Source organism: Hemitrygon akajei, chromosome 6 (genome assembly GCF_048418815.1).
Source record: "Hemitrygon akajei chromosome 6, sHemAka1.3, whole genome shotgun sequence".
NCBI classification, from domain to species: domain Eukaryota; kingdom Metazoa; phylum Chordata; class Chondrichthyes; order Myliobatiformes; family Dasyatidae; genus Hemitrygon; species Hemitrygon akajei.
The window spans coordinates 66,826,132-66,843,542 of NC_133129.1; the positions used below are offsets into that span (position 1 = coordinate 66,826,132).

The following is a 17,411-nucleotide window of genomic DNA, read 5'->3' on the forward strand; positions in this document are numbered from 1 at the left end:
TCAGCAAGAGATCAACTCAGCTGCCGGGGGCAAGACTGATGGATTGTGTACTCTTCTGGGAACCGTGCTTGTCTGAGCATTACCCCTGATAAACAGGCACAAGCAGAACCAGAGAATCCCTCCAACTCCCTGGAGTCCTGATAGCTTACTGTAAAATATCATGAAACTTCCAGGTAAATCCAGAGATGATCAATACATTTCTCCATCAAAACCTAGTGTCTAGTGGCTGGTACTGGTCTGAACCCATAACTCACCCAGTTCTCTCTCTTGGTGCAGTGGGCACAGGGATGTCTGGGACTTAGGAGATGGTCTCAACATCACGGGGAACCAGAAAGTAAATGAAGCATTTCTAAGATCTACTGCAGTAGGACCCAGTACAGTCTTCAGCACAGAGCAAACTGGATCACCATGGGGAAGTGAATAATTAAAGAGGCTATCATCTTACTAGAGAGGAAATATAACCCTTTTAGCAGCGTGACACTAGCTTTGGGACACTTAGCGCCATCAAGGGTCCGTGTGGATTCAATTCCCCTACTGTAGCGATGCCTTGGAAATTCTGCTTCATTAAAGGGAGCCATGATTAACAGGAGAAAGCAGACCAGCTCACAGGTGACTGGAGGTATAATTACAGCCTAGAAACCATTTCCACAAGGAAATATCTGCATTACTTGAAGCTCATTTCTAATTATATAATATCTGCATAGTAATGGTAAGGTGCATTGAAATGAATAATGTAATAATGCAATCTGAAAAGACTTAGCACAGGATGAGACCATTCAGCCCATCGTGACAATACTGGTTCTTTGAGGTGTCTATTCAAGTAGTTCTAATTCACCACTTCTCCCACATTGTCCTAAAATGCTCTTGCTTCAAATGCCTCACTTAATCTGCTTCCTCCACTCGCTTAAAGGAGCACAATCATAAAAAACAAATTTCACAAAAAATTGTAAGCTGTTTCTGCATCAGCCAGACTGAACAGGCCCAGTGCAAGAGCTGGCTGACCACACTCCAGCACAAGACAGCTTGCCAGGAACTTTGATCCCTCGATCAATTAGAACATATGGAACATAAAACATCGAAGCTCCATACAGGCCCTTTGACCCACCATGTTGTACTATCTTTTTAATCTAACTCGTCTCTCCCACAAAGCCTTCCATTTTGCTTCCATCTATGTGCCTATCTATTAAATGTCCTGATATATCTGCCTCAACCAGCACAGCTGACAGTGTGTTACACACACCCACCACGCTCTGTGTGAAAAAAACCTGTCTCTGACATCCATCCAGTCACCTTAAAATTAGGCCCACTCATATTAGCCATTTCTGCCCTGGGAAAAAAGGCACTGGCCGTCCACCCTATCTACACCCCTTATCATCTCTATCAAATCTCTTCTCAGCTTCCTTTGCCCCAAAGGGAGAAGCCCTAGCACTCAAACTTTTCTCATGAGATATCCTTTCTAACTGAGGCAGTAAATCTGCTCAGCACCCTCCAAGAGGGCAGCACACATAGTCGCAGTGGCTTCACCAGTCGACGGTGGCATTTCTTATCCTGTCCATGATCGGAAGACACGGCTGGTCATAGATAAGCCTAAAATCTTCAAATCCGCCTAAGCAGTGAGCATGATAATGAAAGTGCTGCGCAGTTACAGCCTAACGCGTAGAGTGGGCCCTCACTCTGCACCTTGGCCTGCTGTAGCTACTCAGGGAACTGGACCTTGGAACTGGTGTGCAAGGATGCAGAAGGGCAGGAAGTGTGCTGGTATTCGAGCAGACTTAAAGCGGATCCCTGCAGGCCCGTGCTCCCAACAGTTCAACTCGCTAATGTCTGGTCATTAGAAAATAAGATGGATTTGTGTTTGAACACAACGCTCTTGGTGTGCACATAACAAATGATTTAATCTGGACCCACAACGCCTCCTCATTAGTTAAGACAAGACAGTGTCTACACTTTCTAAGGAGATTGAGACATGCAAGGTTTCCTGCCCCCCACTTTTACAACTTTCTACAGGAGCACCATTGAAAGTGTCTTGTCTGGCTACATCATTGTGTGCTGCAGGAGCTGCAAGGTTTCAGAAAAGACTACACGGAGTTTTGCAAGAACCACTGAGATGATCACCAGGACCTACCTTCCCCCTATTTGTGACGTTTACCAACAGTATTGTATACAAAGGGCCTGAAGAGGATCCCTACCATCCATTCCGCAATCCCTTTGACCCACTACTGTCAGGAAGGAGATACAGGACCACCAGGACTAGGACTATCAGACTGGGTAAGAGCTTCTTCCTTCAGGCTATGAGGCTAATGAATACTCTGCCACTAAAGGCTCATCACGAGGACAGTGACTTGTTTACTGTTCACCTGCGCTACGCACTACATGCACTTTGAATTATACTTTATTAACTTATTTTGTTTTATGTGCTGCGTATGATGTGTTTTGTGGGTGCACCATGGTCCAAAGGAATGTTGCTTCATTTGGTTGTGTATAGATAGTCAAATGACTTGAACTAAAGCTTTTACATCCTTCCTGTAATGATGAAAGCAGAACTGAACACAATATTCTATGGTCTAACCAAAATTTTATAGAATTGCAACATTACCCAGCAGCTTTTCAAATCAGTCCGCCAGTTATGAAGGTTAACACACCATCTACCTTCTTAATCACCTGATCAACTTGCATTGCAACTTCGAGGGATCTATGGACTAAGACTCTAAGATCCCTCTATTCCTCCACACCACTAAGAATCCTGCCATTAACCCTGTACTCTGCCTTCAAGTTCAATCTTCCAAACTGTATCCCTTCACACTTTTGCAATTGAACTCCATCTGCCACTTCTCAGCCCAGGCCTGCATCCTATCAATGTCATGTTGTAAACTACAACGTTCTACACTATAGACAACACCACCAGGCATCGAGTCATCTGAATACTTACTAAACTACCCTTCTACATCATCATCTAAGTCATTTATAAACATCACAAAGAATGGAGGACCCAGAACAGATCCCTGTAGAACATCATTAGTTGCTGACCACTATGCAAGATATGCTCCATCTTCTACCACCCTGTCTTCTGAATCTATGAGGCCAAGTTTCCCTGGATCTCCATGACTGCTGACTTTCTGAATGAGCCTACCATGAGGAATCTTGGCAAATGCCTTAATAAAATGCATATACACCACATCTAACACTGTACCTTCAATTTGTTTTAGTCACTGCCTTACGGAATTCGATCAGGCTAGTGAGGCACAACCTGCCCCTCGCAAAGCCATGCTGACTAACTCTAATCAGACCATGCTTCTTCAAATGCTTGCAAACCCTGACACTCTGATAGTTCGCCCGCCACTAATGTAAGACTCACTGGTCTATAATTTCCAGGATTATCCCTACTTTCTTTCTTGAACAAAGGAAACTGTCACCCTCCAGTATTCTGTTACTGCTCCTGCAGCCAGTGAGGGTGCAAAGATCATCAACAACATCACAGCAATCTCTTCCCTCACTTCCCGCAGTAACCTGGGATATATCCCATCCAGCCCTGGGGACTTATCTATCCTAGTGCTTTTCAAAACATCCAGCACATCATCTTTGTTAGCCACAACATATTCCAGTTTATTAGTCTGTTCTACATCATCCTCACTTTTGTCAAGGTCCTTGTTACTGAAACAAAGTATTCATTAAGGATTTCCTCTAGCATGTTTCCTCAATGATCTGTCCTATCCTCACTTTAGTCATCCTCCTTTCTTCAGGTACCACATGCAGAACACCATGGGTTTTTCTTAATCCTTCTCACTAAGTCTTCTCATGTCTTCTATTAGCTCTCCTAATTCCTTTCTTAAACTCCATCCTGACTACCTTATAACTTTCAAGAGCCCTGTCTGATCCTTGCTACCTAAACCTTAATTATGCCTCCTTCTTCCCCATGACTAAATGTTCCAGATCTTGTTAACCATGGATCCTTCACCCTACATCCTTTCCTTGCCTCAGTGGGGCCCTGTCTGATCCTTGCTACCTAAACCTTAATTATGCCTCCTTCTTCCCCATGACTAAATGTTCCAGATCTTGTTAACCATGGATCCTTCACCCTACATCCTTTCCTTGCCTCAGTGGGACAAACCTGTCCAGAACCCATGCAAGTGCTCCCTAAGGAACCTCCATACTTCCACTGCGCATTTCTTTGAGTATATCTGTTCCCAGTTTATGCTAAATTCCACCACCAAAATCTGCCTTCACTGAGACATGGCAAAGAACTGGGAAATAGTCCATGTCTTCCAGGGTCTCATCGTGAACTTGTATTGCCTGGAGGGCAGTATTGCACTGCAAAAGCTTAGGTTGGTAGAGGATTTCAGTTTTGTAGATGTTAAGTATGTGGCCCATTCTCTCAAATTCTCCCAAGTCCACCTACAACCCAAACATCCAAGGGCTCAGTAGCTAAGAAGAGGTGGAGGGGAAGGGAGTGGAGAGGCCATCAGCATCAGCTGGAAGAACCCTTCAATCGGGACTCTGTGCTTAACACGAGATCTATCTTGTCCAGCTCTTCCACCACCACCTGTGAGGAGAAGCTGAGAAGACTGACATACCAATTCAAGGCCAAGGGAAGAAATACCAGCCCCGGTGTGTCATGGTCCCTTCTGGCAATCTCCCACCTGGCTATTTACCTCAGGAATTGGGCCTCAATCCCCTCGTTTAGTTTCCAATCATTCCCAGGTTCCACTAACTACACAAACCTGCTTTCTATCAGCAAATGCAGGATAAAGACCCTGTGATCACAACAAGGAGCTGCCAGTTTGTTGGTGGACTCCAGTGTGAGTAACCTCGTTTCATGGTTCTTAGGACTGCCAGTTCTAAGTCTAGCATCGCTCCTGGATACCGATTCCACGCTCACTATGTCAATAACGCCTCCCGACTCTGTCTCCGTGCCTGTGTTCTGCACTTGGGTTTGTCCACCACCACGCTTGTGTAACTCTGTGAGAGTTCTAAAACTTGGGGACTGAAGCACCTCAGTCACAATTTCACAGCTTATCTTTCTCTTATGTTTGTTAAAAGGAGAGCCCTCAGAGACTCTGTAATTGAAACCACTTTCAAGAAAGGCAATAAATCTGAATGCAGGAGCTGAAAAGGGTGTCCCCGCAGCCTCTTAGACGGAACATCATCTCCAACTAAATAAAAGACAATTACCTCAAAAGCAAGTTCACGAGTAATCTGGATGGAGAAGGAAATAGGATCCTTCTGGAGGAATTCAGCAGGTCAAGCAACATCGGAGGGGGAAAGTAAAGTAACTGCAGGGTTTCCACTCGAACTGTTGACAATTCCTCATCACCCCAACAGATGCTGCTCAGCCCACTGAGTTCCTCCAGCAGATCATTTGGTGCTCTAGATTCCAGATCTACAATCTCATTATCCTCTGTGATGAAAGTACCATCGGTAGGGCAGTGGAGAGATACGGAAATGTATTTGCTGATTCTTTCAACAGATCTAGTACAAGCATAATGGGCAGAATAGCTTCCTACTGTGCTGTGTGATTACAAATCATCTCATCGCTTTGCAAATAAAGTAGAAGATTGGTAAATCCGTACTTATGAATCAAAACTTAGAAAAGCTACATGACATGTGGGGTTATGCTACAGTAGTTCTATACCCTGTGTAGGTGTTCCTGACTAAGTAATTAGTGAAGATTGACTACTGAAATTAAGCAACATCCTGTTCCATCCACCCTGAGACATGTCTATCTCTTATTGAGTTCTTTGGTATTCTCTAGATTGTAACTCTTTCAATCACACCCTCACAACAGCAACCTTTGCTCATGATCAAGCTAATACTTAATGCCATTTGATCATGTTTATGGTTCAGACTAGTAGATGGAGAAAAACAGACTTGAATTTCTATAGAACTTTTTTACAATCACAGACCTTTCCGAATCAGTTTATCACCAACATAAGTAATGCCGTAGGGAAGTGAAATATTGAAGTTCACTTCTGTTTCCGGTGACTGCTAAAAGAGGTAAAATTTGCCTTCGAGGTGCTGGGGAAAACGTCAATAGCTCGCCGTCTAAAAGAACTCTGCGAGTGCACTCAGACAACTTGCATAAATAAACGTTTCTGGTCAATGCTACTTGTGGGAACTTTCTACCGACAAACTGGTTGCCTCAATTTCTAGAGTGACAGTGGCTGCAATTTCTGATTATAAAGTTATTTGTGATGTCCTGAAGTTAAGGAAGACACTATAGGAGTAAACATTTTCCTGTCATGGTCTTTAAGACTTGGTGAAGATAACATTTATAACCTGGATTTCTTCCTTTGCCTAGTAGTTGCAACATCATCATTAATGTGGAAACTTTGCTCCCGGAACCACTGAGCATCTGCAGCAATGTTGTACCATAAAAATATTCAACTTCCCCCTTATTCCACTAACTTCCTCCAGCCCTACAACTCACTCTCAGTGTTCCTTCCACTCTGGCTGCTCACCAGAATCCCTCTATTTGACCACCCCATCACTGGTAACCATGCCTTCAGCTGCCAAGATCTAATGCTCTGGAATCCTCTCCTGAAAGCCCTCTGTCGCCCTTTCTGTTACGGAGCTGTTATATCTGAGTCAAGAGGTTGTAAGTTCAAGTCTTACTCCAGAGCTTTGAGCTCAATCTATTGTACGGCATTTCCTTGGTAGTGCTGCGGAAGCCAAATTAACCAAGCCGTTGAACTAAGGTTTCTGTCCCACTCAGAGTGAAGTTCAGCATTTGCAGTTTCTTGTGTCTGTGACACAATTCGTGCAATGCTTTACAGAGCCAGTTGTAAGATTGGGGCTCATTTTCCAACGCCAGCTGTCAGGACTTTATATGTTCTCCTCACAACCATGTGGGCTTCCTCCAGGTGCACTGGTTTCCTCCCACTTCCCTAAAGCATACACTTAGGGTTAGTGAGTTGTGAGCGTGCAATATTGGTGCTAGAATTGTGGCGACATTTACAGGCTGCCCAGCACAATCCTCACTGATTTGATATGACACAAGCAATGCATTTCACTGTATGTTTCGATGTGCATGTGATAAATAAAGCTATCCTTTTGCTCAACTTTGTTCACCAGGCTGCTAAAGTAAGGAAGAGACTTCTGAAGGTCTGACTGAGATTTTTCAAAATTCACTGGCCACAAGTGAAATACCAGATAACTGGAGGACAGCAAACTTGGTGTCTGTTTTCGAGAGGAGCAACAGGGAAAGGCCTAGCAATTAGAGACCTGTGAGACTAATGTCAGCAAAGTTAGTTATTGGAAAAAGTACTGAGGGAAGGTATTGAAGATCACTTGGAAAGGCAGGGACTAATCAGAGATAGCCAGCATGACTTTGTGAAGGGTAGATCATGTCTGACCAATCTGATTGAAAGTTTTAAAGAATATTGATGAGCAGTGCAGCAGTCGTGTTTACATGGACTTCAGTCAGGCCTTTGACAAAGTCCCACACAGGAGATAGCCCAAAAGGATAAAGAGCAAATTGGGAAATTAGATGTAAAATAGGCTTGGTGACAGATGGAGGATGACGGCAATGCGTTTTTCTTCTGTGATGGGATGCCTGCGGCTAGTGGTGTCCCACGGAGATTGGGGTGGGCATCCTGAGCAACACACTCACAGCTGATGCAGACTTTCCTGTGGTCTATGGAACTGGCATCTTTGCTGTTTGTAATGTACATGAATGATTTGGATGTGGATGCAGGGGGCACCATCACTAAGTTTGTAGATAACACAAAGATTGGTTGAGTTGTTGGCAGTGTGGTTGGTGGTCTTTGGTTTCAGGGTGATATCAATGTGTGATGAGAGGTGGTTTTGTCTATATAAATGCTCTTTGGGATTACTACTGAGGCAGGGGATACCCTATGAATTGGAGAGTAGTAGGGAGAGTTGAGGGACAGAGGGACCTTCCTGTACAGCTAAAGATCCTTGAGGTGGCAGTGCGGGTAGACAACATGGGTCAGAATGCATGTGGGGTACTGGCCTTTAGTCAGGGCACTGGAGTACAAGATCAGGGAGGTAATGCTCCAACCTTATAGAACATTGGTCAGAATTCAGTTCTAGTCACAACATTATAGGACTGATGTAAGAGCATCAGAGAGGGTTCAGAGGAGATACACCAGGACATAGCCTGTGGTGAAGCATTTGAGTTATGACAGACTAGGTCTGTTTTTTTCTGGACTGGAGGAGGTTGAATGGGGCTGTGAATTTTATATCTCTCTGTCAGAGAAGGATAAAAATAGAGGACACAGATTTAGGATAAGACATTTAGAGAGGTAACTTTTCACCCAGATGGTGGTGAATACCTGGAATACACTCCTTGAGAGAGTCACTAACAGTAAAGGATGTGCCTCGACAACCAATTGAATGGCCTTGCACTAGAAGAATATGGACCAAGTGCTGGAAGACAGCATTAATACAGTTGGATGCCCACTGGTCATTACGGACCTGGTGGGGCAGAATGATCTACTTCTACGCCACATGACTCTAATATGTTCGAGACCATCTCATTATAATGTTTGTGGGTTCCTGGTTGCTCATTGGCTGCACCTCTTCCCACATTACAACAATATAACTATTTCAGAAGTTATTCATTAGTGCACTTTGCAATCTTGTGGAGGGCGCCAGACAAATGTAAGTTGTACCTCCCACTTCAAACCTAATCTTTTGGCTATGATTTTGATCATCCGCATGTATATTGTCCAAGTGGCTCAAATTTATTTGGCAACACTCCTCGGCCATTTACTGCATAAATACAGAGTGTTTTTGTTGAATGCTCTCTGTCCAGAGAAGTAAACTGTTGTCTTCTGATGGAATGCATCTGGTCCAAATTGGAGGCCATCCCCTGGCCACAACGTACACACATTTGGTACTGTTGCAACCCAAAAAAAAATGTATTAATTGCAAAGAAGGGCTTAGTCTTGACAAAGGTTCTGGCAAGTCTCCCATTGTTCAGAAAGGAGAAACAGTTCAGTGCCTTGTGTTGCCATTATCCCAGTGAGGTCACAAGGCAACAAAGATGCATATAGATGAGGCTGGCATCACTCCATCGCATATGAGTAAAACTGTTTGCCAAATGATTCCTGAAAAAGCACATTTTTACAAGACGTAGTCAAAACATTTTTTAATTCCAAGCCAAAAATGAAACTGAGAAACAGAAAGTAAAAGAGAAAAGGAGAGAGAAATGGAGACAGAGAGAGAGAGCAAATAATATATATAAAAGGGAAAGACAATGACCAACAGAGAGAAGGGAAAGATATGCACTTATTTTGCACAGGTCAAGCCATTAGGAAACAAAGGAGAGAGCGGTCTCAGGTTAATTGGACCACTGGTTAATTAAAGCAGCCATTTATTTGGTACAACTCTCAAAGAAGAAAAACTAATGGACAAAAAAGCTGGGATTCCCTTCTTTTTTGGGGACACTATGCCACTTAATTGAGGCAGCTGTTTGTAGCCGAACAGTTTCTAACTAGTGTCAGACACATGCACCTGTGTGGCCATTAGACACTACATGGTGTTCACAGTGAACACCTTTTAAATAGCATCAGTTGTGTGCACTTGTGTTCAAAAGTGTTGATTTTTGTCACTGATATAAAGAGTAAGACAAGTCAGAACTGTTCTGCTCACTGCAGCTTCAGGCATTCAGGCTTGGAGATGCCAGAATCCCCAGGTGTGAAAATAAAACAATTTCACTACTTCGACAAGTTAGGGTCTACAAAGAATTAGAAGGTATCAGCAATTATCTTGAATGTTAAAATAAAAATGAAGATTTGGAGGATACAATCATTGTCTGTACGTGTCAATCATCAATAGCATTGTATGAACGTAGTCCATTATCTGCACTAGGTGTCTACACTTATTTTGTTCCTTTACAATAAATCAAAAGAACGTGGCAGCCTGTACTGGATAATGCCTCCGTTGACAACTATTAGGAACCAATAAACATTTTATAGCACTGTAATAGTATTCATAGTATGTATTCTAATTTGTTCTGCATTCCAATTAAATACATACAGTAAGTTGTTGCTCAATTGAACAGTAGTTTGTCTTTTTTTAACCATTTTAACTAATTCCATGAAACTTCTGCTAATTGTGTCAGCCACCTAATTGGGCCAAAATCTACTGGTTCTGATATAGGAACATAGAAAACCCACAGCACAATACAGGCCCTTCGGCCCACAAAGCTGTGCCAAACATGCCCTTACCTTAGAAATCACCTAGGGTTACCCATAGCCCTCTACTTCTCCAAGCTGTGCCAATTTACTGGAATCCACTGTACTTTTGAAGTGAAGGTGGTGTCAGGAGGAAAGATTTGTGCACTGCAAGTGCCATAAACAGCATGTGATCATGGCTACATCTACTGTGTTAGATGGATTGACTCTCAGCGATGTCAAGTTGGGAATTCTAGGACCTGACCCTGGTGGCAGGGTAGCGTAGTGGTTAGCATAACACATTGCCGTACAGGTGACCCCGGTTAATTTCCCCCCCGCTGCCTGTAAGGAGTTTGTACGTTCTCCCCGTGACCGCATGGGTTTCCACCAGGTGCTCCAGTTTCTTCACACAGTCCAAAGATCTATGGTTAGTAGGGTAATTGGTCATTGTAGATTGTCTCATGATTAGGCTAGAATTAGATTGGGAGATAGCTGGGAGGCAAGGCTCAAGGGGCCAGAGGGGTCTAATCCATGTTGTATCTCAATAAAACTAAAAATAAAATATTTCCAAATCCAGGTGGTGTGAGTCTTTTGGATCTGGCTTACGGTCTGGATCTCCTCAATGTTGATATGCATAGATCTGGGAGGTGTTGTTGAACAAGTGCTGCATTTTGTAATGGAACCACAGTGCACTGCCAGTGGTGGAGAGAATGAATGGGTGCCAGTCCATGGCCTCCTCTACTGCCGTGATGAGGCCACACTCAGGTTGGAGGATCACATCACCTGGATTTGTCTGGGTAGCCTCCAACCTGATGACATGAGCATCGATTTCTTGAACTTTCAGTAATTGCCCCACCTCACCACTCCCCATTCCCATTTCCCTCTCTCACCTTATCTCCTTACCTGCCCATCAATTCCCTCTGGTGATCCTCCCCCTTCCCTTTCTTCCATGGCTTTCTGTCATCTCCCATCAGATTCCCCCTTCTCCAGCCCCTTACCTCTTTCACCAATTGACTTCCCAGTTCTTTACTTCACTCCTCCCCCTCTCCTGGTTTCACCCATCACCTGCTACCTCGTACCTCTTCCTCCCTCCCCCCACCTTCATAATCTGACTTCCCATTCTTCCAGTCCTGAGGAAGGGTCTTGCCCCGAAATGTCGACCGTTTCCTCTTTTCCAGCCTGGCCTGCTGAGTTCCTCCAGCAGTTTGTGAGGATTACTTTGTATTTCCAGTGTCTGCAGGCTTTCTCTTGTGCAGATCAGGGCAGATTGTCTTGGATGGTGCTGAACCAGCTGAAGGTGGGTGGACAGCATTCCATCACCAGACAGCGAGTGGTTCAGGAAATCAGTCGTCAGTCACGGCAGACAGTGAACTACATAAGGTGGTGGATAGGGCACCTTGTCCTGAGTGATACAATGTAAGAAGGATGACGAAGGGTCTCGGCCCGAAACGTCGACAGTGCTTCTCCCTATAGATGCTGCCTAGCCTGCCGTGTTCTACCAGCATTTTGTGTGTGCTGTTGTTTAAATTTCCAGGATCTGCAGATTTCCTCGTGTTAGAAGGATGGCCTGGTTTCTAAAACACAACCACACGAGTTTTGCACCAAAAATCAAAATTTAAACCTGAAGTTCAATCAAATAAAGTTTTAAAATAAACACACACATAACAGAAACACAAATACTGTGAAGATTGCCAAAGTGATTTCTCTTTTTAATACTGTGGTGTAATTTATAGCCTTCCAGTACATTTCATACTTTAGACCAAATTAGCTCTGACCTTTGGTTGCAATTACTCATCAGTTTTACAGTGCATCTACTTTAAAAGGATTAGCTTTATTGGTGACTTGCACGTGGAAATGCAGTGAAATGTGCCATTTGCATCTAATCAAGTCGGTAAATATTGCGATGGGGGCAGCCCGCAAGTGTTGCCATCAAACAAACAAGCTGACTAACAATAAGGAAACTTTGACCATTTCTTCGCATACACTTTCCATCCAGTGATTTAGAATAGGGAGTGTTAGTTATTCTTAATGCTCGATGGAGATCTAGCGCCAAGGGCAGAACGATGCGAGTTCTTTAAAAAGTTTGGCTCGAGAAGACATCTGCAGCACAATGATGATCAAAAGAACCCGCACCTGGTCGCCCTATATTATTGTTCCTTCATTATACTGAGAAATGGAACAACTTGCACGCGAAATTTAGCATTTAACTATGAGAGGAGAGATAAACACTGGTAACTAAAATTAACAGTCTTTAAAAGGCTGAGAACGGGGCAGAGGTAGTCAAGTGTGATAAACGTTTTAGGAACACCTTCCCCTCTGCGCTCAGATTTCTGAAGCCAAATGAACATAGTTTTTAACCCTCTTTTGCACTTTTCATTTATATCCTGATATTGTTATTTTAAATGTCTTGCACTGTTCTGCTGCCACGGAACAACAAATGTCAGCGATAATAAAACTGATTGTGATCCACAGCTTTCTGCTCTGCCCAAAGTTAAAAGGATTAGAGCCAGAAATGTTACAAACACGAGAAAATCTGCAGATGCTGGAAATCCAAAGCAACACGCGCGAAATGCTGGAGGAACTCAGCAAGTCAGGCAGTATCTTATGGAAAAGAGTTGACGTTCTGGGCCGAGACCCTTCATCGGGACTGGAAAGGAAGCCTGAAATGTTATCTCGTTTCCATTTACCGCTGGGAGTTTCTTCCGTCATTTTCTGTTTCATGAAATTTGGCAAATCAAATAATCAACCATTTCTCCACAGTTCCCGTATGGCAAGCGGGCAGGGGGAACACGGCTATAAGTCTACGCCTTCGAGACTCCCAAAGGGCCCGTTTACCGCCGCAGGACTTAAATTGGGAGAACGCAAACTGGTAGGATAAGATTAATCTTTTTATTTGTCCCAACACTGAGATTGCCGCCCTTTTAATTGCGTACTTTTCCCAAGTTGTGCATATAACTGAGTGCTCTGTACCTTACACAGATAATTTCACAAGCACAAGAGATTTCACATTTGCTCAATATAGACACGTTAAATACTGAATGTGCAACACGTTTTGGTCCAGAGCCAAACCACGTATCCCTTTGACAAAGGAAAGGCACAACACTGTGCGCACTTACCCTGCGCCGATCAGATGGGGACTGGAGGCAAATAGGAGGTAATAATCCAGGGGACGCGTCTGGCTTCTCACTGTGCCTGCCTCACCCCGTCAAGGGTCATCATCTGCGTCCCTACCGCAACAAAGTCCATTCAAAGCCCGCAGAGAGGTGATCACGCCAGCCGCAGGTTGATTTGACACCCTGTGTGTGTGGATTCGCTCGTCTACGCCTGGGGAGGGTGGAGTCTCCGGCCGAGCAGGTGAGCGTGTCATTGTGAAATTCAGACGGGGGAGGGGGTGGTAGCTCACTCACTCTCTTCCTCACCTCTCCAACTGCAACCCCCCCCCCTCCGAGAAATCATCGATCTCAGTGCTTAAGACAAAACAATTAGCTATCCCCATGGTTTCATCAAAGCACAAGGATTCCCGATGGAAGTGCGCCGCGCCGAAACGTACTGTCCTGTAATAGACCATTCAACAAAAGCCGTAAATTGGCGCGATGCTACATTATTTGGCACAGAGCCCAGGGCCGTGTTCAACGACAGCAATTATGTGCTTTCCAGAGGGCGAAAGGAGCAATTGTATCAAAGGTCTCAGATTATAGAGGGACGCTCTCAATCCGGGTGCCAGGCACACGGGTGTGACTGAGCCATTATTTGTTCCTCGATCAATACCACTGAAATTAGTTTTGGTTACGTTGCAGTTACTGGGATCTTGCTGTGTCTCAACTGGCTGTTCTATTCCCTACATTAGGACAGTGCATACATTATTTCAATGGTACCTTTCATAGCTCCAAGACAATGTTAACATTATTGTTACAGATTCATAGAGAAACAGCAAGAGGCCATTCACTTTGCTGAGTCCATATCAACCACCAACCACCCATTTAGGCTATTTCCTACTTATCTCTTTTTAAAATAATCTCCCCACATATCTATCAACTCCTCCCATATTCTAATCACCCACGTGCCCGGGGCAATTCTCATTTTGTCGGTGGATTTATCTGCCCATGCATCTGTGGGATGTGGGAGGAAACTGGAGCACCATTAGCAAATGGAATATATGTAAACTCATCGCAGGTTGCATCGGAATCCAGGTCTGTGGCTCCACCAGGCAGTGCCTTCTCCAGCTCGGTATCACTTTCGCCAATCACCTTTCCAGCTCTCAGCTTCATCCCACCCCCTCCGGTCTTCTCCTTTCATTTCGCATTTCCCCCTCCCCCCACTACTTTCAAATCTCTTACTATCTTTCCTTTCAGTTAGTCCTGACGAAGGGTCTCGGCCTGAAACGTCGACAGCGCTTCTTCCTATAGATGCTGCCTGGCCTGCTGTGTTCTACCAGCATTTTGTGAGTGTCTCTACCTGCTGGTGCTACACTTAGTTGTAAGGTGACAATCACAACAGCCAAACTCACCAAATGTAACCAGCACCAGGTAATCTCATGATTCAATGTGCAAATTCTAGACCTAACTCTGGTTCTAATTATTTTAAGGTAGTGCCAGAGGAACTTTTGCATCCGCCTGAGAGGGTAGACAGGACCCTCTGTGGAGCAGTCCAGTGGGATATTTTTTTTTTTGTTCTGCTCCCTAGTGTGGGGTTTAACCCCATAAACTCAGGAAGCCATCTGGTATGGGGAAGGGGGTACTGCACAGGATCGAGATAAGCTGCAGTAAGTTGTAAACTCAATCAGCTCCATCATGGGCACCAGCCTCCCCATCACCCAGGACATCTTCAAGGAGCGATGCCTCAAAAAGGTGGCATCCAACATTAAGGACCCCACCACCCAGGACATGCCCTCTTCTCATTGCTACCATCAGGGAGGAGACACACACTCAGCAATTCGGAAACAGCTTCTTCCCCTCTGCTATCTTACTTCTGAATGGACATTGAACCCATAAACTCACCACTTTTTTTGCACTAGTTATTTAACTTACCTAATAAAAACAGATTTTATGTATTTATTGCTGCCGGTGATATTGAACCTGATTCGGATTCTGACAAGAGCCAAAGCAAGGAATCTATCACAACACTTAGCAATCCACATGAAACAAAGTGATTGGTGTACCCAGGCAGGAATATTTTTCTGAAGTGAAATAGAAACAAAAAAATGTAATCTGGCACAGAGAAACAAGAAAAAAAGCTAGAAGTTGATTCTATGTAACACAATAATGGTTGAAGTGACTTCAAATTTCACGACGTATACCAGCGATATTAATTCTGATTCTGTGCGCAAGGGTAATTCAGTGAAAAGCCACTCTTCAGTTGAATGTCATGGAACATGGATAAAAGAGCTGAGACTGTTGGCAAAGAATCTGTAAAAAAAAATGGTCAGAGACTGAGAGCAGAAGAATGCTGCAAATATTCTGCTGAGATTTCTGCAAGAATGCAATTGGCTTATTCGCAGAGTATATTATTACTGTGTGTTCATTGCTGTCAAGATAAGCTCCCAACTCGAAGCTCTGAATAGAATACCTGCTCAAGAGACAATTTACGTAGCACCTTTAAATGTACGAATATCATCTCAAGCAGGGACATTATCAGAATAAATTGTTACCTAAGCACAAGGGTAGTTGAGCAAAATCTCGATGAAATGGTAGGACATTAACAGTAACTTAGAGGGGGTAAAAGTAGAGATTAATAGAGGTTTAAGTAGCGAATTTCAGAAGTTCAGGATAGTGGCAGCAGAAGGCACAGGTTGGAATTGGAGTGGTGTTGTGATGTGAGGGCTGTGGAACTGAAGAAGATAGGGTGGGGCCAACTATGCAGAGGTTTGAAATGAGCATAAAAAGGAATGTTATTGACATCTACAAAAGATAAACCATTAATTCCCCTTCTCCGAGTGCCAAAATTAATTTGACAGACTTTCTTTTGGAACGTTAGGAACAGAAACACAGCCAGGTCTTTAACAATTAGCAGTCTCACAGAGGATGTGGTGAATACTTAAATATTGAAACCAAATGAAAACCTGCTGACTCTGTACAGCAGGTAAATCAGTGTCTGTACAGGTCGAGTTAGGACGTGGCTCAGAATCAGATTCAGAGTTGATAACGCTAGCATATGTCATGAAATTTGTTGTTTTGCAGCATAATAATAAAACAATCGATAAATAGAACAAAAAGAGAGCAGAAAATGAAAAAAAAAGCAAGGTAGCATTCAGGAGTTCCTTCTCCATTCAGAAATCTGATGGCAGAGGGGAAGGAGCTATTCCTGAAACAATGAGTGTGTGTCTTCAGGCTCCTGTACTTCTTCCTTGATGGTAGCAATGAAAAGGGAGCATGTCCCGGGTGATGAGGTCCTTTTATTCTGACGAGAGAATATTTTCAAAATTCTAAGATTTATACGATTATTATCTGTAGTCCATCTTGCTCTCCTTCAGTTTTCTGTGTTTTCCTTCCTGTTGCTGATTGGTGGGTTGAAGTTCTGGGTGGGCGATATGTTAGTTTTTGTGAGAGGGAGGGGTTGGGGATTTGGGGTCTGATATTCTTGTGGGTTTTTCTCTGTGGGTGATCTGTTAATCTTTGAGTATGAGAGAGGGGGTGGAGGTTTGACGTTATTGTCGCTGTACTTTTCTGCAGGGGAGGGGGTTGGAATTTTGATGCTCTTGTCACAGTTTTTTTGCGAAGGAAGGGGTTGGGGTTTGGCGTTTGATGTTCTAGCTGCCAATTTTTATGTGGGCAATCTGTTAGCTTTTGTGCGAGGGAGGGGGTGGGGGTTGCAAGTTTTGTTTATTTTTCCTTTTCATGTAGGGAGAGGGTTGATGTATTGTCTTTCAATGACTCATGTTTTTTTCTGTATTTCATGGCTTTCTGGAGAAAATGAATACCAGAGATGTGTTGTATGTGCATACTTTGACAATAAGATAAACATTTACAGCATCCTTAGACAAGTGAGACTGTCAAATAGGCTTCATACGTTCATGAAAAATTAAAATCTTTCTTAATCTTTGTACACAGATCTGGTCTCTGATTGGATTCCTTATTGGTTATTGGTGGATATTTGAGGACAACACCAATTCAAGCATTGGTTGATGTTAAGGACATTAGCAAACAATAGGGTGTTAATACAACATTTACAGAACTCTGTAGGTGGGAAACAAATGTTTAAAGAGGCTTTTCCAGCACAGGACCAGACAAGTCAAGAACTGTTGAATAATTAAAACACAAAAATACAAATGCAGATGCT

General features: G+C 43.6%; 1 protein-coding gene and 1 long non-coding RNA gene across 6 annotated transcripts in view; one reads left to right on the forward strand and one right to left on the reverse strand.

The window, feature by feature from the left end:
- LOC140729120 (coronin-2A-like) overlaps positions 1-17,411 on the reverse strand; it is a 163,517-nt gene that overhangs the window by 44,407 nt on the left and 101,699 nt on the right. Inside the window, exon 1 of one of the 4 annotated variants that reach the window (XM_073048550.1) lies at positions 13,253-13,392. The exons of the other annotated variants lie outside the window; for them this stretch is intronic. The gene's annotated coding sequence lies outside the window, so the exon portion shown is untranslated. Of the gene's footprint in view, positions 1-13,252; positions 13,393-17,411 lie in introns of those variants that run through there. 4 annotated transcript variants of the gene reach the window in all.
- LOC140729122 (uncharacterized) lies at positions 12,918-17,405 on the forward strand. 2 transcript variants are annotated; one of them, XR_012099273.1, is made up of 4 exons: positions 12,918-13,005; positions 13,116-13,490; positions 14,489-14,662; positions 17,183-17,405. It is a non-coding gene; the product is annotated as an uncharacterized lncRNA (long non-coding RNA). The 2 variants fall into 2 exon arrangements; XR_012099272.1 differs by lacking the exon at positions 17,183-17,405 and having other exon boundaries at positions 14,489-16,756.